General features: G+C 43.6%; 1 long non-coding RNA gene across 1 annotated transcript in view; it reads left to right on the forward strand.

Annotated features, from left to right (window-relative positions):
* Positions 1-21,608, forward strand: part of LOC141133430 (uncharacterized) — a 58,054-nt gene that overhangs the window by 32,485 nt on the left and 3,961 nt on the right. The window contains exon 3 of the long non-coding RNA XR_012243073.1: positions 20,126-20,353. This is a non-coding gene — a long non-coding RNA (uncharacterized lncRNA). The remainder of the gene's footprint in view (positions 1-20,125; positions 20,354-21,608) is intronic.

A 21,608-nucleotide genomic window follows, 5' to 3' on the forward strand; every position in this document is an offset into this window, starting at 1 on the left:
GTCACCAGAACTCACTGGCTTAAATAGGGCTTTTGGCGCCAAACGACGTGCACGCGCGCGCCCCGGCACACACAGGCACGCGCGCCCGCCAACGCCCGCGCGTGCGCCCCCGCACACCGGCGTGCACAGTGGAACGATCCTGGACACACACACCGGCGCCGCGAGGAGCCCGCACGGCGAGGTCCGCAGAGACGCGCGCGCCAACGCACCCTGACGCACACCACCGCGGGCGCCCCGCCTGCCAAGGTAAGAACCCTGACAGGTAAGGTCCATACTTCCCGTCATAGTTGGCCCTTTTCAATATGTCCACCATCTCCACCATCTCTACAAAGGACATATTTGAGGCCTTAAATCTTCTCCTTCGGGATCGTGACATTTCTGGCTCCTGCCTTTCCTCCTCCTCGTTGCTGTAATTATCACACACCTGCTCTTTCTCCGCCATGTGCTCTCCCCTACTGCGCCGAAAGAGAAGGGGTGGGGAATAGACTAGAAAGAACATCAGGGGCGGGCGGAGTTTCACGCATGTGCAGTGTATATAAAGTGTAACACGCGTGCATTGTACGTACGATCTGTGAGCGGAGGAAGGAGTATCGGAAGCGCCGATCGTGATAACGAAGGTAACATTTAAAATTGGGCCTATACTGCTTATAGATTGAGGCCTATATTGGGACAAGATTAGGAGACTTTAGCCTGACATTAGGTTTTGTCTTGTGTTGTGTCTTGCAGAGAAAATGGATCTAGTCAATGATCATGACTTTATGCCAATATTCATTGATATGTTCAGGGAGATGCCCTGTCTGTGGCAGGTAAACCACCCACTGCGCCATGGCTCCGAAGAAGGCAGATAAGGACTGGGTTAGTGCTGAATCTTCCTCAAGTAGACGATGAGCCCAGGTCTGAGGTTCTCCTTGTAGAAGGGAAATCACGAACCCCACCTTAGTGGGCTCCAGTGAGAAAGTTCGGGGCTGTAAAGCGAAGAAGAGCTTGCAGGCGTTGCGAAAGGCCCGGAACTTAGTTCGGTCTCCAGAAAATCTATCAGGAGTGGGGACCTTTGGTTCAGGTGGCAGCATTACAACGGAAGGACCAGGAGCCGTCTGTGCTGGAGTTGCGGCTGAGGAGGAGGCCAAGGGGTTAGGTCCTGCAAGGTTCTGGACTTGTCCCTCGAATCGATTGTAATTGTCCTGGAGGGATTGTACGGCTTGAGTGAGGGCCGCAAGGTGAGTGCATATCTCTTTCAGGGGAGAAGTATCTCCTGCAGGCTCAGTCATGGCTGCTTCGTACTGTTAGGTACCTGGTAGGAGAGCCTGACTGTAGGAGGAGACTTCTCATACAACGCTGGTTCAGGAGCCACTGGAGTGGGGACAGTGGTCTCCTGAGAGCAGTGGGGTAGAAGTGCCTGTTGGAGTAGGCTCTGGTGTAGCAGCATAGATCCTTCCAGGGATGGCAGAACTGCAGGTGAGTGGAGACTGGAACAGCAGCAGACTTGACACTCAGGCGGTAAGGATCACAGGAGCTGAAGCTGATGGTGCAACAGCAGTTAGAGCGGCAGGCACAAGCAGAGTCAGACAGTCCGGGTCGGCAGGTAATTGGCAAAGGAGATCACAGCAGGCAAGGCAGAGTCGGTGAACAGGCAGGGTCGGCAACTAAGGCAGGTACAAACAGCGGAGTAGTCAGGCAGGCCGGGTCGGGATTGGAGCAGGTCGGATGGTCAGATCAGATAGCAGGCAATCAGATACAAGTTCAGGTTCAATCACGAGCTGAGACGAAGCAGCAATGTTCCCAGGAACAGGGGGACTTTTATGTGCTAAATGGCGCCAAACCGTCGCGAACGCGCGTACGCACCCGTGCCGTGCACCCGCGTGCGCCCGAACGCCGCGCCGATGCCCAGCAACAGCGGCAGCTTGCCGCTGTGTCTGAACAGGGGCGCGCCGGCGCATAAGCGTACGCAAGCGCCCAGATCTGGTGCTGGAAGATCCCTGACATTGCCCCCCCCCAAGGGGCAGCCTCCGGATGCCCAACAGCCTCTTTTTCTCAGGATGAGCAGAGAAATAGGCGCGTATCAAACGGCCTAGCATGCACATTACTGTCCGGTTCCCACGAGTTACTTTCTGGGCCGTAGCCCTTCCACTTGATTAAGAATTGGTTTTGCCCTTCCCTTCTTCTGCAATCAAGGATAGCCTCAACCTCAAATTCCTCTCTGCCATTAATTATAACAGGCTCAGGGGGTCTTGTCCCTCTAGCAGGAAAGGGATCAGGTACAGCAGGTTTAAGCAGAGATACATGAAATACTGGATGAATTTTGAATGCATCAGGTAAAGTCAGTTCATAAGAAACTTCATTGATTTTCCTTCTAACTGGAAAGGGTCCCATGAATCTAGGTGCCAACTTTTTAGAAGGACATGTGAGCTTGATATTAACGGTAGAAAGCCATACCTGGTCGCCGATTTGTAAATTCAGCTCCCCCCTTCTTTTCTGGTCGAAGATTCTCTTACCATCTGCCTGAGCCTTGGACACGGTTTCCTGCAACAACCGGCTGTTGCGACTGAGGAACTCCACTGTACTTTGCACCGCTGGAACCGAAGACTCTGAAAGGAAATCAGGCAAAAAGGTTAGGTGAAAGCCATAATTGGCGAAGAAGGGGGATTGACCGGTGGCAGAATGTTTGGCATTATTGTAGGCAAATTCTGCTAAGGGTAGCAGGGATACCCAATCGTCCTGTGTGAAAGATGTGAAACATCTGATGTATTGCTCTAGAGTCTGATTAGTCCTTTCTGTCTGGCCATTCGTTTGAGGATGATAGGCCGAGGACAAGGCCAATTCAATCTTCAGGGTCTCACACAGGGATCTCCAGAAGCGTGAGGTGAATTGAACCCCTCTATCAGAAACTATGTTTACTGGTACACCATGAAGTCTGATGATTTCCTTGACAAATATGCGAGCAGTTTCGGTGGCAGACGGGGTTCCCTTTAACGGTAGAAAATGAGCCATTTTGGTTAGACGGTCCACTACTACAAAGATGGCTGAGCACCCTTCAGAACATGGAAGCTCCACAATAAAATCCATAGAAATAATTTTCCATGGTCTGTCAGGTACAGGCAATGGTTTCAATAGGCCCCAAGCACGATTCCTAGATGACTTGTTCTGAATGCAGATGGGACAGGAACTAACATACTTTTCACAAAAGTCCTTCAGATTGGGCCACCAGAATGTACGTTGTACTAGTTCCAAGGTCTTACGAACTCCAAAGTGACCCAAGCTGGTCTACAGTTATATATTACTTTTTCAAGCTATATGTTGTTTACAATGATCCTGGCCCGTTTATAGGTTATCTCTACATTACTAACTGGAACTTATTAAGTCCCTACAGTTGTAGGTTATATGTTTTTTATAGGCCGTGCGCTGTCAGTGCGTACTCCTCCCTCTACCCCACCTTACACAGTAAACCCGCCCCCCATTCCTTCTGGGGTTGGAGACTGCGATTGGCCTTACAACTGTTCTATCCGATCCCTGCCCAGGGGTTGAGATGGCCTCTCGTTTTCTCTCTCCCCAATGGGAACACTGCAGATTTCTGCGTGACGTTCAAATGTTTCCCACAAGATGCTTAACCTACATATGTAATTTCTATATATGCTCTTTTTTCCTCTTTTTTTCTCTGTCTCTCTCTCCAAAACTCTCTTTCTTCTCCCCCGCCCCCCTACCCCCTCTCTGTTGGCACACATGGATAGGTTGGCTGAAGGACCGAGCTCTGCTTTAGATATGGCTACCTTAAAGTGTGTATCATACAATGTCAGGGGTCTTAATGTCACTGTTAAGCGTCACCAATTAGCTCGTGAACTAAAACAAGCCGTTTGTTCAATTGCTTTTCTCCAAGAAACGCATCTTACTCACACAACTTCTGTTAAGCTAACTTCACCCCATTTTCCACAGTGGTACTATAGCTTATCAGATACCAACAAAGCTAAAGGTGTTGCCATTGGATTCTGTAGAGGCGTGTCCTTCAGGCTATCTGATATGTTAGCAGATGAACATGGTCGCTTTCTTTTCCTTCGAGGCTTCATAGGAAACACTCAATGCACTTTAGCAAATGTATATTGTCCAAACCACAATCAACCAACTTTTTTCTCACAAATCATTACTAAACTCTCACAGTTTGCCAAGGGTCTTACTATCTTAGCTGGTGACATAAACATGCCCCTAGACCCTACTCTGGATACCTCTCAAGGTCGCTCCAGTGTTTCTTTCAAACGTTTGAAATATGTTAAAAAGAAACTTTTGAGCCTCCAACTAATGGATGTCTGGCGTCTCCTCCATCCTAAGGAAAAGGATTTCTCCCATTTTTCCACAACACATCAATCCTATTCCAGAATAGATAACATGTTTTTAGATCACTATCATCTTCCCCTCCTGCAATCCGCTCACATAGGGACTGCTTCTATATCTGACCATGCACCTGTGTCGATGACGTTGACCATGCCCTCCCTACCAAGACGTACTAATAACTGGAAACTTAATGACTCCCTTCTTTCCAACGAAGCTGAGGTCTCCATATTAGCCTCTCATTTATCACAGTACTTTAAGGAAAATAAGCCTGCTGACACATCTCCCTCCACTGTATGGGAGGCTCATAAGGCTACTATAAGAGGTCGTCTCATTGAACTTGGAACTAGGAAAAAAAGAGAGCATGGTCGGCGAGTCGCCCAGGTCTTGCAGCAGATAGCGACCCTCGAAAAACAACACAAATTATCTCTACATATTGAACACCTTAAATCCCTCACACTTAAACGAGAAGAGTTGAAATCGCTCCTCAACTTAGATACTAAGAGGAAATTTCAACGCCTATCTCAGAAATTCTATGAGTGGGGGAACAAACCAAGTAAGCTATTAGCCCGATCCTTGAAAACTAAACAGGCGCAGTCGTTTATTTCCAAAATCAAACTCCCATCAGGAGAGCTAGTCCACGCAACTCCAGATATCGCTAAGGCCTTCAGAGATTACTACACGGACCTTTACAATGTTAAAAATGATTTGCCCTCTCTTTCTCAAAAAGAAAGAAGGAGTCGCATATTCTCTTATTTAAAAGATGCTAACTTACCTAAATTGCCCCTGTCCATACTAAAAGAAATGGAAGAAGATTTCTCAGTCGAGGAATTTCAGGCAGCATTAAAATCATCCCCATCCGGTAAAGCCCCTGGACCTGATGGGTTCACTATTCTATATTACAAAACATTCAGTGATGTACTGCTCCCTCGTCTGTGCACCTATGCAAATTCCATCTCTCACTCTTCAGGTTTACACCCAGAATCTCTCTCCACTCATATCACTGTCATCCCCAAACCTGATAAGGATCCTACCCTATGCAATAGTTTCAGGCCCATATCGTTGATCAATGTGGACATTAAATTACTTGCCAAAGTAATGGCGAATCGATTGTTGCCTCTTTTACCTAGCTGGATTTCAGCAGATCAATCGGGTTTCATACCTAACAGGGAAGCAAAAGACAATTCCCTCCGTGCAATCTCGTTGATCCAATATGTCCAGAGGCGCTCCCAGTCCACCCTACTCCTCTCCACTGACGCTGAGAAGGCTTTTGATAGGGTGGACTGGGAATACCTTAAAATGACCCTACGATACTTCGGGCTGGGTCCTAAGATGTTTCATCGAATTTCATCCCTATACTCAAATCCTACAGCGCAAATTAGGATAAATGGGATGCTGAGTGACCCTTTCGTCCTACACAATGGAATAAGGCAAGGCTGCCCCCTTTCTCCCCTTCTCTTTGCTATTACCCTAGAACCATTTCTAGCAACAATTAGACATAACATTGATATCAAAGGCATACAAATAGGTAACAAATCACATAAATACGCAGCTTATGCTGATGATATATTATTCTTTATTCAACAACCACGCATTTCAATTCCAAATTTAATGACGGCATTCTCCAATTTTCACTCCATCTCTAACTTCAAAATAAATTTATCCAAATCGGAAATTTTAAACATTAATATCCCCAAGTCGGAGGCTCTCTCTCTTAAACCTTTATTTCCCTTTAAGTGGGAACCAAAATGTATGAAATATCTGGGTATTTATCTTACTCCTCATCCCCATTCTCTTTTTCAATACAATTATATCCCCTTGCTAAATAAGATTAAAGATGACCTACGAAAGTGGTCCAATTTATCACATACCTGGCTGGGGAAAGTAAATATAATTAAAATGAATATATTACCTCGCATCCTTTTTATTTTCCAAATGCTTCCATTAGGTGTTCCGGTGGGGTTCTTCACTATTTTACAAACCATGATTTCCAAATTTATTTGGAAGAATAGGCACTCCAGGATATCCAGGGAGCTATTGTTCCGCTCCAAATGCTCTGGTGGTCTGGCTCTTCCTAATTTCAAAACATACTATCAAGCGGTTGTTCTTTCCAGATTGGCGGATTGGAAATATGCTCTCAAAACGAAATTGTGGGTACAAATTGAATATTCTCTAAGTGGAATGGACCTTTCTATAGCTCCCTGGATACCCCGATCTTGCAGAAATTTGGCTCATAATACTTCGGTTCTTACTATATCTTCTTTAGATATATGGGATGCACTACACAAAAAATTTTCATGGAACTATAACTCCCCTTTATTGCCCCTTCTCAACCACAAATATTTTTTGCCGGGTCTATTAGACCCAGGTTTTAAATCATGGAAATCTGCAGAACCCCTTCTACTACATCATGTCCTCCGTGACAACACTATTAAACCACTAAGTATGATTCTAGCTCCTAAACCTGCTACATTTATGGATAAATGGAGATATCACCAATTACAACATTTCTTAAATTGCCTCCCTAAACCAATTAGAGGTGTTGAGGATTTACATGCTATAGAAGAGATTTTCTATCCAAAAGATCCACCTTTACATAGTATATCTCTATTTTACAAAGCTCTCATTGCTCTACAAAATCCCAACCCTCCACCTTTCCTTGCTAAATGGGAAACTGATTTAAATTCTTCCCTCACTGACAACCAAAAAGACAAGGTTCTTCAACTAGCCCACACTTCTTCCATAGCCTCGAAAATGTCAGAAGTTAACTATAAACTGTTAACCAGATGGCATTACACCCCAGCTAGATTACACCAAATGTTCCCAGCCAGTTCCCCGTTATGCTGGAGGAATTGTGGGAACAACGCTACTCACGCACACGTCTGGTGGTTTTGCCCACTGATTCGACCTTTCTGGGATGCCATTCGTACTCTGATAACACAGATCTCAGATACGAATATACCCAATGACCCTTGGGCTATCCTCTTTCACTCTACGACTACCCCTATGAGATTATATAAACGTTCAATTATCCCCCATTTGCTGAACACAGCCAAAGCTTTAATCCCGACTTTATGGGGACAACCAACAATCCCTTCTATTCGAGCTTGGTTACAAATGGTTGATAACGTACATCTTATGGAGAGTATTACACACAACATCAGAGGTACCTCCAAGAAACATTCCATAACATGGGATTCATGGATAACCTTTCAATCCACTTCCACCTATAAAGACATTATAACACAAACCCCTTAAATTGACTTACTAGGAGTAGCTGTTTATATTCTGATGTTTAGGTTCTTTTCAATGTGATAACATGTGTGCCAGCAATTCATCCCTCCCCCCTTCCCCTCCCCATTCCTACTTCTTGCTCTCTCTTTTCCTCTATCCTCTCTTTCTATTCATACTCTCCCTTTTCCTCTTACTTTATACTTTTGTTAAACCAATATACAGATCTCTTTTCAGTATGTTTGACTTCAGGACTCAAATACTGTGAACCTCCCCTTCTTTTTTACTTAGATGATGCAATAATACTTTTTATAAATATATAGTCACTTGCTGGGTGTATGGTTCATAGCTTACTGTCATAGTTGATACAGTCTAAACCTAAATTTATCATTTTGACTTCTAAATATGTACCTTTTATGTGCCTTATGTTTGTCTTTGCTCTATTTTTCTTTAATAAAAACTTATTAAACAAAAAAAAAAAACTCCAAAGTGACCTGCCAATGGATGATCGTGGAGAAGTGTCAAAACCTTGGCCCGAATATCTTCAGGAACGAAAATTTGGCTTCCCTTCCAGAACAGACCATCTCTTTTTACTAACGAAACTCCAGTAGGCCTGGCCGACTCCGAGGATGCTTCCTTAATCAGGGAAAGTAAATCTGTTTGTAGCAGTAAAAAGCTGTTTGCGGGTAAAATGGTGTCAGGAGTAGATAGTTCCTTAGGATTGTCATGCATACGTGATAATGCATCCGGTTTAATGTTCTTTGAGCCTGGACGATAGGTGATATGGAAAGAGAAACGTGAGAAAAACAGGGCCCAGCGGGCTTGTCGAGGCTTCAGTCGTTTGGCAGATCGTAAATATTCCAAGTTCTTGTGATCGGTATAAATTAAAACTGGATGCATAGCCCCTTCCAACAGGTACCTCCACTCTTCCAATGCAGTCTTAATGGCAAGAAGCTCTCGGTCGCCAACGTCATAATTCTTCTCTGCAGGAGAAAGTTTACGGGAGAAGAACCCTACAGGATGCATTATTTCTTTGCTACCTTTTCGCTGTGAAAGAATCGCACCTACCGCAATCTCGGAGGCATCAACCTCTAAGATAAACGGTAAAGATGGTTCAGGGTGACTAAGGATAGCTGCTGAAGTGAACAGTCTTTTGAGATTTTCAAAGGCGTCTTGAGCAGATTGGTTCCAGGAAAAACGGGTATTCTGCTTGGTTAACTGTGTAATAGGTGCAATTATGGCTGAAAACCCCTTGATGAATTTTCTGTAAAAGTTTGCAAACCCCACAAACCGTTGAACTCCCTTCTTGTCCAAGGGTACCGGCCAGTCCAGAACAGCGGAAACTTTTTGTGGGTCCATCTTAATGCCTGTTGCGGAGATTATTAACCCCAGAAATTGAATACTCTGTTGTTCGAACTCACATTTCTCCGCTTTCGCGTATAGACTGTGTAAGCGGAGACGACCCAACACTCTGCGGACATGCTCTTGATGCAATTCTAGGGATTCCGAAAAGATCAGGATGTCGTCCAAGTATGCGATTACAGACACATCTAGGAAGTCCCTGAGGACATCGTTAATCAAATGTTGAAAGGTCGCAGGGGCATTACAGAGTCCAAAGGGCATGACTAGATATTCATAATGCCCGAATCGGGTTCAGAATGCTGTCTTCCACTCATGCCCAGCTCGGATACAGACCAAATTATATGCCCCTCTTAGATCAAGTTTAGTGAAAATGACGGCAGTCCTTAATTTTTGGAAGAGTTCAGGTATCAAGGGCAGAGGATACCGATTTTTGGATTTTTGACCGTGATTTTGTTTAGTTCACGATAGTCAATACATGGACGGAGAGACTTGTCCTTCTTGGTGACAAAAAATATTCCGGCACCAGCTGGAGAGGTAGAATGGCGTATAAAGCCCTTGGCCAGGTTCTCATCAATATAAGTCTTTAGTACCTCCTGTTCCTTCTCCGATAATGGAAAAATGCGTCCGAATGGTATTTCTGATCCTGGCAGCAATTCAATGGGGCAATCGTAGGGACGATGAGGTGGAAGAGAGTCCGCCCCCTTCTTGCTGAAAACATCAAGGAATTCATGATACTGTTTAAGTATGACCTGACAAAGTTTCTGGTCGGTGTCCAAACAAAGTAAAGTGGTTGGGGAATCCGAATCCTCCTTAAAGCAGTGTTCCCGACAGTAAGAAGATGAGAATTTCACTTCTCCAGAAGTCCAATGAATGTATGGATTATGGGCCTGCAGCCAAGGAATACCCAAGATGATGGGAAACATAGGAGAGGAGATGACATCCAGGATCAGTAATTCCTTGTGTTGGGAGGAAGTAGAAGCAGGCAGAGGCAAGGTTTCCTGGGTTACTTGTCCCGATCTGATGCGGGATCCATCGGCTAAAAATACAGCTAGTCCATGGGTCTTGGTTCGTAGTGGGATGTTATGCTGGCTGGCAAAGTTTGAATCGATAAAGCAACTGCATGCTCCAGAATCAATGATGGCGTTGATTGTTATAGTCCTTTCTTGCAGCTGCAAAGACAGAGGAAGGGTGACGTGAGTAGAGTTCTCAGACAGAGCAGAAAGACTGGAATATGCAGAAGACGGGCACTTACTTAATTTAACTGGACAGTTCAAGACATAGTGCCCAGTCCCACCGCAGTAGAGGCACAGATTGAGTTGCCGGCGTCGAGCCCGTTCTTCAGGTGATAAGGCAGATCGCATCAGTCCTAGTTGCATGGGCTCTGCAGAGTCAGGCGTGGTATTGGCTGGATTTGAACTGGATGGAGGTACATAGCGTGTTGCTGGAAGTGGTGCTCTGGTTGTCATCCAGACAGGGCGGGATTGTAAAGCAGATCGTTCAGATCGACGTTCCCGAATACGTCGGTCGATTTGAATAGTCAGGTTAATCAGGGCTTCAAGAGTATCTGGTACACCCACTCGGGCAAGTTCGTCCTTTAAGCTTTCAGACAGGCCCAAGCGGAACTGGTGACGCAGGGCCGCATCATTCCACTGGGTGTCTCCACTCCAGCGTCTAAAGTCCATGATATAGTCCTCTGCAGGTCTGCGGCCCTGCTGAAGCATAAACAGAGCTGATTCAGCTGTAGCAGTCTGTTGAGGGTCTTTGTATATTTGCGCCATGGCTCCGAAGAAGGCAGATAAGGACTGGGTTAGTGCTGAATCTTCCTCAAGTAGACGATGAGCCCAGGTCTGAGGTTCTCCTTGTAGAAGGGAAATCACGAACCCCACCTTAGTGGGCTCCAGTGAGAAAGTTCGGGGCTGTAAAGCGAAGAAGAGCTTGCAGGCGTTGCGAAAGGCCCGGAACTTAGTTCGGTCTCCAGAAAATCTATCAGGAGTGGGGACCTTTGGTTCAGGTGGCAGCATTACAACGGAAGGACCAGGAGCCGTCTGTGCTGGAGTTGCGGCTGAGGAGGAGGCCAAGGGGTTAGGTCCTGCAAGGTTCTGGACTTGTCCCTCGAATCGATTGTAATTGTCCTGGAGGGATTGTACGGCTTGAGTGAGGGCCGCAAGGTGAGTGCATATCTCTTTCAGGGGAGAAGTATCTCCTGCAGGCTCAGTCATGGCTGCTTCGTACTGTTAGGTACCTGGTAGGAGAGCCTGACTGTAGGAGGAGACTTCTCATACAACGCTGGTTCAGGAGCCACTGGAGTGGGGACTGTGGTCTCCTGAGCGCAGTGGGGTAGGAGTGCCTGTTGGAGTAGGCTCTGGTGTAGCAGCAGAGATCCTTCCAGGGATGGCAGAACTGCAGGTGAGTGGAGACTGGAACAGCAGCAGACTTGACACTCAGGCGGTAAGGATCACAGGAGCTGAAGCTGATGGTGCAACAGCAGTTAGAGCGGCAGGCACAAGCAGAGTCAGACAGTCCGGGTCGGCAGGTAATTGGCAAAGGAGATCACAGCAGGCAAGGCAGAGTCGGTGAACAGGCAGGGTCGGCAACTAAGGCAGGTACAAACAGCGGAGTAGTCAGGCAGGCCGGGTCGGGATTGGAGCAGGTCGGATGGTCAACAAGCCGGGTCAGATCAGATAGCAGGCAATCAGATACAAGTTCAGGTTCAATCACGAGCTGAGACGAAGCAGCAATGTTCCCAGGAACAGGGGGACTTTTATGTGCTAAATGGCGCCAAACCGGCGCTAACGCGAACGCGCGTACGCACCCGCGCGCGCCCGAATGCCGCGCCGATGCCCAGCAACAGCGGCAGCTTGCCGCTGTGTCTGAACAGGGGCACGCCGGCGCATAAGCGTACGCAAGCGCCCAGATCTGGTGCTGGAAGATCCCTGACACCCACATTTTGAAGGTAGATGAGAAAATCCGGACAGCCGCACACCGGGAAGATATTATCCAAAAATGTTTATTATAAAATCAGGAGCATATGATATACAGGACAACGTGGCAAAAAAGTACAGGCAATCAGCTAACGCGTTTCGCACTTATGCTAAGTGCTTACTCATAGCTAACAATAATGAGAATGAGACCACATTTATACTTTCTTTTGTGAATCATGTGACTGTGTAATAATGCCAAGATCTAGACCAGCTGAGATCTGGCTGTGGGAAGTGTGTACACCTGTCAATGAATGACAAGTGCTGGAAATAGAAGATTCCTGTGATAATATATATGTGTAAGCAACGGAAGAAAAAGTGAAAAAATTAGAAAAAATGGTGAGATAAATGAACAGTGAAGATGGGTAAATGACAAGTGAAAAAATAATAAGTAGAAGTGAAGGAATGAGTGTCAAAAAACTAATAAAAACATATATATATATATATATATATATATATATATATATATATATATATATATATATATATGAAAATGTGGAGAAAAAAACCTATTTGTAAAAAATATTGAAATAATAACTGCATAAAGCAGAAGTGAAGTCCCCGTATTAACGAGGGATGTCACCTTAGGTATAAGTTTGAAACAATGTAAAATAAATTCACAAGAAGTTGAAAAGAAGAAAGGAATGGAGATAATAGTATGAATATATAAAAGTATCATGATATTACAAGGGAATATACGAGAATTGTAAACAGTGTGTCAACAAGCTATGGAGTATGTATATAAAGAAAAACACTGTAATAAAAATGTATGTGGATGTGCGAGAGTCAAACATATGTTTTAATTTGTGCATAAAATCTATGGTTGTGTAGAAAAAAGAAGAAAAAGAAAAATATATAAATATGTGTTTCTTCTATTTCTCAAAAGGAAAACCATGTGTTTATATAAAAGTATACATATGTATCCACATATGAATCACACAAATATGTGGTCTCGGATCCCTACAATCTGTGGACATGTAGCCCCTCTCCTAAAAGGGAAGAAACAAATAAACAAATACATGTTAAGATATAGAAAGGACAGAGATACTCAACTGTAAGCACCACATCCTATAATAAAGTACTGAATAAGGGATAAGGGCTAAATTGCCCGGAGGATGGGGAAAAAAGGACTTTTAAGGTGCTGTTTACATCAAAGATATAATCAAAAATTCTGTACAATCCTATTAAAAAATGAAAATTTTTATTGAATTGAGATTAAAATATTCATGTCTCTCATAGAAAGTGGGACATGCTTTTAAGAACAATATGACATTAATGAATATCACCCAAAATTGTTCACATTGGATAATGCAACATAAAGCAACTACTTAAAGGTGCCATGACAATCTGCCGCTCGACATGTTTCGCTCTAATACGAGCTTCTTCAGGAGTTTAAAGGCTATGATTGTAGTGGATTCTATAATGATGGGAGAATAAATAATAATCAATACATGCATACAAACATATTAGAAATACATCAAATGGATGAATAAACTAAATTATCAGAAGACAGGTTGATACAGAGCATATAAATGCATATATATAAATAGAAGTTTGGAAACCAGACAGTTCAACCAAATATATATGGAAAGTTAAAATTTGTATATCTTACCAGGCTGTAATGCATCAATGCGACATAAATGTTTCAATAGAGTGGCAACATGAATGTTTCAATAGAGTGGCAAATTAGTGCTGATTTTGAACCGGGAAGTTATCTCATATATATAGGGACATCGCTGCCATAGTGTGACCACAGGGGAACATAAAGTTGTATACTGGCCCTTTAAAAAAAAAAAAAAATAAATATAAAACAAAATTAAAATTGATGAAGAGGGGGGAGAGAGAAATGTATGGGAACAAAGAAATCAGATTCCCAAACATCCTTGTTTGGTTTTAAGGTGTATTTTAAGGTAGAGCCAATTAGGAGTATTTACCTAAAGCATAAAAGTATCACGGCAAACATGTGTTAAATGGATATGGCTAGATACCATAGTTTAATCAAACCAGTCGATGGTGACTACAAAAACGATAACCAACCGCGATGTTTTCTAAGTAGAAAAGAAATACAGTTGTAAAGGACCATCAAAGTTCCACAAGTGCAGCTCACTGCCAACTGACAGTGATGCTGTAGAGGGAGAACTTACTTTGTAGGCAGTAGTCCGGCAAGCAGATTTGGGAGAGCTTCACGCTGCCTCCATTGAACGGCGCCGGTAGCAGAGCTGTGGGCGGTGTATGACCGCCTTTATGTACCCCCACCACGGCGGCGTCTGATTTCGCCGCCGTGATGCGGACGCTTGTTGAGGCTGGCTGCGTCACACTCTGGGGGAGGAGGAACGCAGCGGCGTCAATCTGACATCCGTAGCGTGCCACAAGCGTAGTGCGCATGTCTATGGATTCATAGAGCCCGTGAGATATCCGGGCGCCGAAAACGCCATGTTGGTAATGGGAAAAGAAAAAGTATAAACAGATAGAACTAAACTAAAGCATTCAGCCTATCTGACAACCAATAAATGAAAATAGAGGCTCATATGTATCATATTATGGGTATTATAGCACCCTATTTAGTACAGCAACCAGGATCAAAAAAGGGGCCACCACTTTGGGGACGATTGGCTCTATATCTCCAATAGTGGGTGCCCCGGGCGTCCGTGTGGTCCAAATTGACAGAGATCGACCCAGCATGAGAATATTCCCGGAATATTGTTGCCAGTCATAAAAAGAAATAAACGGACTTTTTGTTAAAAAAATCCTTAATAGATATTTGCAAACTTATGTTTAAAATTCTCTACGATAGACCATCTCCATCTGTCCAGAGTTCCTCTCTGGACAATCCTCTCTGGAAAGATATGTCCATTAATGATATTAAGGCTATGGAGGACCTAATGGAGCTGTGGGAGGAGGGGGGGATCAATGAAACAGACCTGCTCGAGGCCCTTGTCCTCGAAACGGCTGGTGATCCCCCACCTCCCTCCCCACCTCCATTGGTCCATCCTCATGTTCCGAGTACTGTCAAACCCCGTAATTATAAACCTAAATCCTCCAAGTTTCCTGCTCTGCAAGGCAATCCCAACGTATGGGCCTTCACTAACCAAGTCACCAAAGAGATTATGAATACCAAATGGAAAAACACCTCCCAAACTAATTTGACTTCCTCTCAAATTAATGCTTTGAAATCTCTACAATCAAATCAAAGCATTATTATTAAGCCTGCTGATAAGGGCGGTAACTTGGTGGTGATGGACAGGGGCCAATACAAGTCCATGGTGTTGGCCATTGTCCAGAACCATGAGTGGTACCGGAAAGTATCACCAACCCATGTTGCTTTAACCAATAATCGTTACCAACATCTAATTGGTTCGGCCTATCACAGTGGTCTTATTAACAAGTCTACCTGGGAGTTTCTAAATGTTACATCTCCGAGAATACCCACAATGTATGCTCTCCCTAAAATTCATAAGAGCCAGACCAAACCCCCCGGTCGTCCGATTGTCTCTGGTAATGGCAGCCTTACCGAAACAGCCAGCCAATTGATTGATGACTTCCTGAGGCCCCACGTCGAGGGTTTGGTGTCCTATCTTCAGGACACCAATGACCTGCTACGCGCCCTCGATGGGGTATCCCTTCCCGGGGGCGCGTGGCTGGTAGCCCTCGACGTGGAGGCCTTATACAATTCGATTCCCCATCAACAGGGGGTGGAAGTTGTCAAAAATTTTCTTTTTCAAAATCCTGAGATAACCTCTCAGTACAATGAATTTATTTTGAAGTTGTTGTTGTTTGTTCTCTCCAACAACATCTTCCTTTTTGACGGATCCCACTACCTCCAGATACAGGGGGTGGCTATGGGGACCAAATGTGCCCCCTCTTACGCCAACCTGTATCTGGGGGGGTGGGAACTGGATCTGTTTTCCAGAGACGACATGCAGCAATATATGGAACAAATCCCTCTATGGAGGAGATTTATTGACGACATTTTCTTTATATGGGTGGGTCCTAAAGATCTTCTTCTGTCTTTTTTGGAAAGCCTAAAAATCAATAGATTTAATCTCAAATTCACTGTTGAATTTAGTCAATCCAGTTTGACTTTTTTGGATACTCAAATTATAGTTAAATCTGATGGTAACATCAGAACAACTTTATACCGGAAACCCTCTGCGGGCAATTCCCTGTTGCACGCCACCAGCTCCCACCCGGTTCCTCTTATCACGAGTGTGCCCTACGGGCAATATTTACGAGCAAAACGCAACTGCAGTGATGAGTCTGACTTCGAAAGGGAAGCTAAATGTTTACGCTCACGCTTCCTCAACCGAGGGTATAGCAAAAAATGCCTTAAAAAAGCATACCTCAGAGCAAAAAACCAAAATAGAGCCTCTCTTTTGCATAACACCAGCTGTAAAAAAGCCAACCCGGGTGTCAGGCTCATCACTACTTACTCTAATCAACATCAACAAACACGTGATATCCTTAAAAAGTACTGGTATTTATTAATGGGAGACGAAAAGGTGGCCAAACATCTAAATCCATATCCGGAGATTACTTTCAGACGATGTCGATCACTTAGAGATTCACTTGTACATAGCCACTATGAAAGCCACAGTGCAAAAATCAAAGAAACCGATAGGGGAAGTAGACCCTGCCACCAATGTTCATACTGTAGATATATTTTAGCCTCTCGTAGTCTCTTGTTGCCCAACGATCATTTGTTTAAACCTAGATTTGCAGTAACATGCCAATCCATCGGTATAGTATACATCATGTTATGCGAATGTAAGATGTTTTACATCGGAAAAACTAAGAGACCCTTTTTTTGCCGCATTAGGGATCATGTTTCCCTTATACAGAAAAAAAGAATGGAAACCCCCATCAGTCGTCATGTTGGCCTGCAGCACAACTTTGACGCTAACTGTTTACACTTTTTTGCCTTGGAACATATTCCTCCGGGTGTAAGAGGGGGAGACTATGATAAGCTCCTCCTACAAAAGGAGGCACGCTGGATACACGAGCTATCAGCTCTCCAGCATCCAGGCATGAACGATGCGTTCAGTTTTAAGCCATTTCTTTAAAAACTGGGGCATCCCCAGTTCAGACATGACTTTGTTCTCCCTGGTTCCTCCCCCCTCTTTCCCCCCCCCTTCTTCCCCCCTCTTTTCCCCTTCCCCCCCCCTTCCCTTTCTCCATTCTTTGATTTTTCAGGTTTTGGTTTTCCAAATACAACATAATAGTGTAATCTAATACTAAAAGGTATTTTTCGTTTTTTTTTTTTTTTTTTTTTTTTCTCGATTTTTTGATTTTGTGTTTCCTTTGTTCTTTCTTTTTCCTTGTCTTTTCCATCTTGGTAGGTCATTAATCACATTTAATATTTTCAATGCTGTACTAATGTGACGTCAAATACATATATAATTCATGTTAAAATATTAACTATATTCTGTATCCTCAATGCTGTACTGATCTGGCGTCTCATATTTGTATAAGCTATGATAAAATATTCAATAATAACGAGATTATGACCATGTACATTCTTGTATGTTACACTTGATATCATTGAACTTTCACTGATTTATTTTGTGCTATACTCTTACAGGCTGTTGTTGCAAATATCTATTAAGGATTTTTTTAACAAAAAGTCCGTTTATTTCTTTTTATGACTGGCAACAATATTCCGGGAATATTCTCATGCTGGGTCGATCTCTGTCAATTTGGACCACACGGACGCCCGGGGCACCCACTATTGGAGATATAGAGCCAATCGTCCCCAAAGTGGTGGCCCCTTTTTTGATCCTGGTTGCTGTACTAAATAGGGTGCTATAATACCCATAATATGATACATATGAGCCTCTATTTTCATTTATTGGTTGTCAGATAGGCTGAATGCTTTAGTTTAGTTCTATCTGTTTATACTTTTTCTTTTCCCATTACCAACATGGCGTTTTCGGCGCCCGGATATCTCACGGGCTCTATGAATCCATAGACATGCGCACTACGCTTGTGGCACGCTACGGATGTCAGATTGACGCCGCTGCGTTCCTCCTCCCCCAGAGTGTGACGCAGCCAGCCTCAACAAGCGTCCGCATCACGGCGGCGAAATCAGACGCCGCCGTGGTGGGGGTACATAAAGGCGGTCATACACCGCCCACAGCTCTGCTACCGGCGCCGTTCAATGGAGGCAGCGTGAAGCTCTCCCAAATCTGCTTGCCGGACTACTGCCTACAAAGTAAGTTCTCCCTCTACAGCATCACTGTCAGTTGGCAGTGAGCTGCACTTGTGGAACTTTGATGGTCCTTTACAACTGTATTTCTTTTCTACTTAGAAAACATCGCGGTTGGTTATCGTTTTTGTAGTCACCATCGACTGGTTTGATTAAACTATGGTATCTAGCCATATCCATTTAACACATGTTTGCCGTGATACTTTTATGCTTTAGGTAAATACTCCTAATTGGCTCTACCTTAAAATACACCTTAAAACCAAACAAGGATGTTTGGGAATCTGATTTCTTTGTTCCCATACATTTCTCTCTCCCCCCTCTTCATCAATTTTAATTTTGTTTTATATTTATTTTTTTTTTTTTTTAAAGGGCCAGTATACAACTTTATGTTCCCCTGTGGTCACACTATGGCAGCGATGTCCCTATATATATGAGATAACTTCCCGGTTCAAAATCAGCACTAATTTGCCACTCTATTGAAACATTCATGTTGCCACTCTATTGAAACATTTATGTCGCATTGATGCATTACAGCCTGGTAAGATATACAAATTTTAACTTTCCATATATATTTGGTTGAACTGTCTGGTTTCCAAACTTCTATTTATATATATGCATTTATATGCTCTGTATCAACCTGTCTTCTGATAATTTAGTTTATTCATCCATTTGATGTATTTCTAATATGTTTGTATGCATGTATTGATTATTATTTATTCTCCCATCATTATAGAATCCACTACAATCATAGCCTTTAAACTCCTGAAGAAGCTCGTATTAGAGCGAAACATGTCGAGCGGCAGATTGTCATGGCACCTTTAAGTAGTTGCTTTATGTTGCATTATCCAATGTGAACAATTTTGGGTGATATTCATTAATGTCATATTGTTCTTAAAAGCATGTCCCACTTTCTATGAGAGACATGAATATTTTAATCTCAATTCAATAAAAATTTTCATTTTTTAATAGGATTGTACAGAATTTTTGATTATATCTTTGATGTAAACAGCACCTTAAAAGTCCTTTTTTCCCCATCCTCCGGGCAATTTAGCCCTTATCCCTTATTCAGTACTTTATTATAGGATGTGGTGCTTACAGTTGAGTATCTCTGTCCTTTCTATATCTTAATATTATAATTTGGGGTGTTACCCACCCTTCATCTCTTTTGGACAGATATACTCACTGATTATCCAATTTTTGGATTTGTCTAGTAACAGATATTCAGTGGAATTTGTTGCTCAATGATAAACTCTTTTCCTGTTTTCTTCTTTCTTTTTCTACTTTCTCAATTTTCTTCTTTATTATTTCTGATCAACATCATTTAGCCTTTGCCTGTCTGCAAATTGGGTTTCCCTTGTCATTCTTATTCGGGGGCTGATCTACTTTGGGTTCTGCTTATCTAATAATGGCCAACTATTGTGGGAATGCCTTTGATGGCTTAATGGACCATATTCATAAATCACAAAACACCTTAGGTGGAGGTCTATCTATGGAACGTTTTTTCTCGAGACTGCAACGCATGCTCGAGAAGAAATCAAGATTATTTTGGAATAAATGGTACTTTTTGAAATACACTGAAGAGAACATTTCTCCCTGGGGTCTGAGAATTCAGATCTTCCCTACCATCACCCAGTTGGAGCCAGAATTTAAACTTGAATGGGAGGAGAATTTGCAGAGTTGCTCCAAAAAGATGATGGAGCTCCTATGCAAACATTATACTGTCGAGTTATCTCTTATAGATAAGGAAATTGAGAAGCTATACCATGACAATTCAGCAATTGTCGCAGATGGCCTCTTTTCCACACGTGAAAATGAACTTAAAACGAATTTGGAGACTTATGTAACAGAAGTTCTAAAAACAAAAGAAAAAAAATATATTAGAGACAAACTAGCGTATGACAATAAACAAGCATACAATTGGTCACCAAATAATTACAGAAGGAAAAAACGCAGTAATCAAAAACGTCAAACTAAACAGGCAAATAGTGAACCCAGTGACTCTGACTCATCTGTTTCCTCTGTTTCTTCACTACAGGCACAAGAATTTACTCGGCTTACGAGAACTCAGGATTCATCGAATTCTAAACACTCCAGAGAAAATGCACCTACGGGTACTGTGAGACGCACACCCAACCTTAAGACACCCATGGTCACTCGAGCGGGTGCCAATAAAAGTTCACTCACCAGCGCACCAATACACTCTGAACCCCTCCCTAATATTTGCACCATGACTTGCGCACCACCCACCGGGTCTTGCACTTCGGTAAGTAATTGTAACACTTTTCCCTCGCAACAGGATTTTCGTCCAGCCCCGATTTTCACACAGACGATGTCGGATCCCAAAAGAACCATGAGTTCGGATTTGGGGAATCCCAAACCCCAGAAAGCCAACTCGAGGTGATTAATATCTCCTCCTGCCCTTTGTCGGCAGAAGAAATTTCCGTACTACAACTGGGTCTTACCTTTTGCCCTACGCGAAGGGTGGACCCTTTCGAATTGATAAAAGATCTTAATCTTTTCTCGAGGAAACTTATGTTTAAAATTCTCTACGATAGACCATCTCCATCTGTCCAGAGTTCCTCTCTGGACAATCCTCTCTGGAAAGATATGTCCATTAATGATATTAAGGCTATGGAGGACCTAATGGAGCTGTGGGAGGAGGGGGGGATCAATGAAACAGACCTGCTCGAGGCCCTTGTCCTCGAAACGGCTGGTGATCCCCCACCTCCCTCCCCACCTCCATTGGTCCATCCTCATGTTCCGAGTACTGTCAAACCCCGTAATTATAAACCTAAATCCTCCAAGTTTCCTGCTCTGCAAGGCAATCCCAACGTATGGGCCTTCACTAACCAAGTCACCAAAGAGATTATGAATACCAAATGGAAAAACACCTCCCAAACTAATTTGACTTCCTCTCAAATTAATGCTTTGAAATCTCTACAATCAAATCAAAGCATTATTATTAAGCCTGCTGATAAGGGCGGTAACTTGGTGGTGATGGACAGGGGCCAATACAAGTCCATGGTGTTGGCCATTGTCCAGAACCATGAGTGGTACCGGAAAGTATCACCAACCCATGTTGCTTTAACCAATAATCGTTACCAACATCTAATTGGTTCGGCCTATCACAGTGGTCTTATTAACAAGTCTACCTGGGAGTTTCTAAATGTTACATCTCCGAGAATACCCACAATGTATGCTCTCCCTAAAATTCATAAGAGCCAGACCAAACCCCCCGGTCGTCCGATTGTCTCTGGTAATGGCAGCCTTACCGAAACAGCCAGCCAATTGATTGATGACTTCCTGAGGCCCCACGTCGAGGGTTTGGTGTCCTATCTTCAGGACACCAATGACCTGCTACGCGCCCTCGATGGGGTATCCCTTCCCGGGGGCGCGTGGCTGGTAGCCCTCGACGTGGAGGCCTTATACAATTCGATTCCCCATCAACAGGGGGTGGAAGTTGTCAAAAATTTTCTTTTTCAAAATCCTGAGATAACCTCTCAGTACAATGAATTTAT

The sequence above is a fragment of the Aquarana catesbeiana genome, linkage group LG03, assembly GCF_042186555.1.
Source record: "Aquarana catesbeiana isolate 2022-GZ linkage group LG03, ASM4218655v1, whole genome shotgun sequence".
In the NCBI taxonomy this organism is placed as follows: Eukaryota; Metazoa; Chordata; class Amphibia; order Anura; family Ranidae; genus Aquarana; species Aquarana catesbeiana.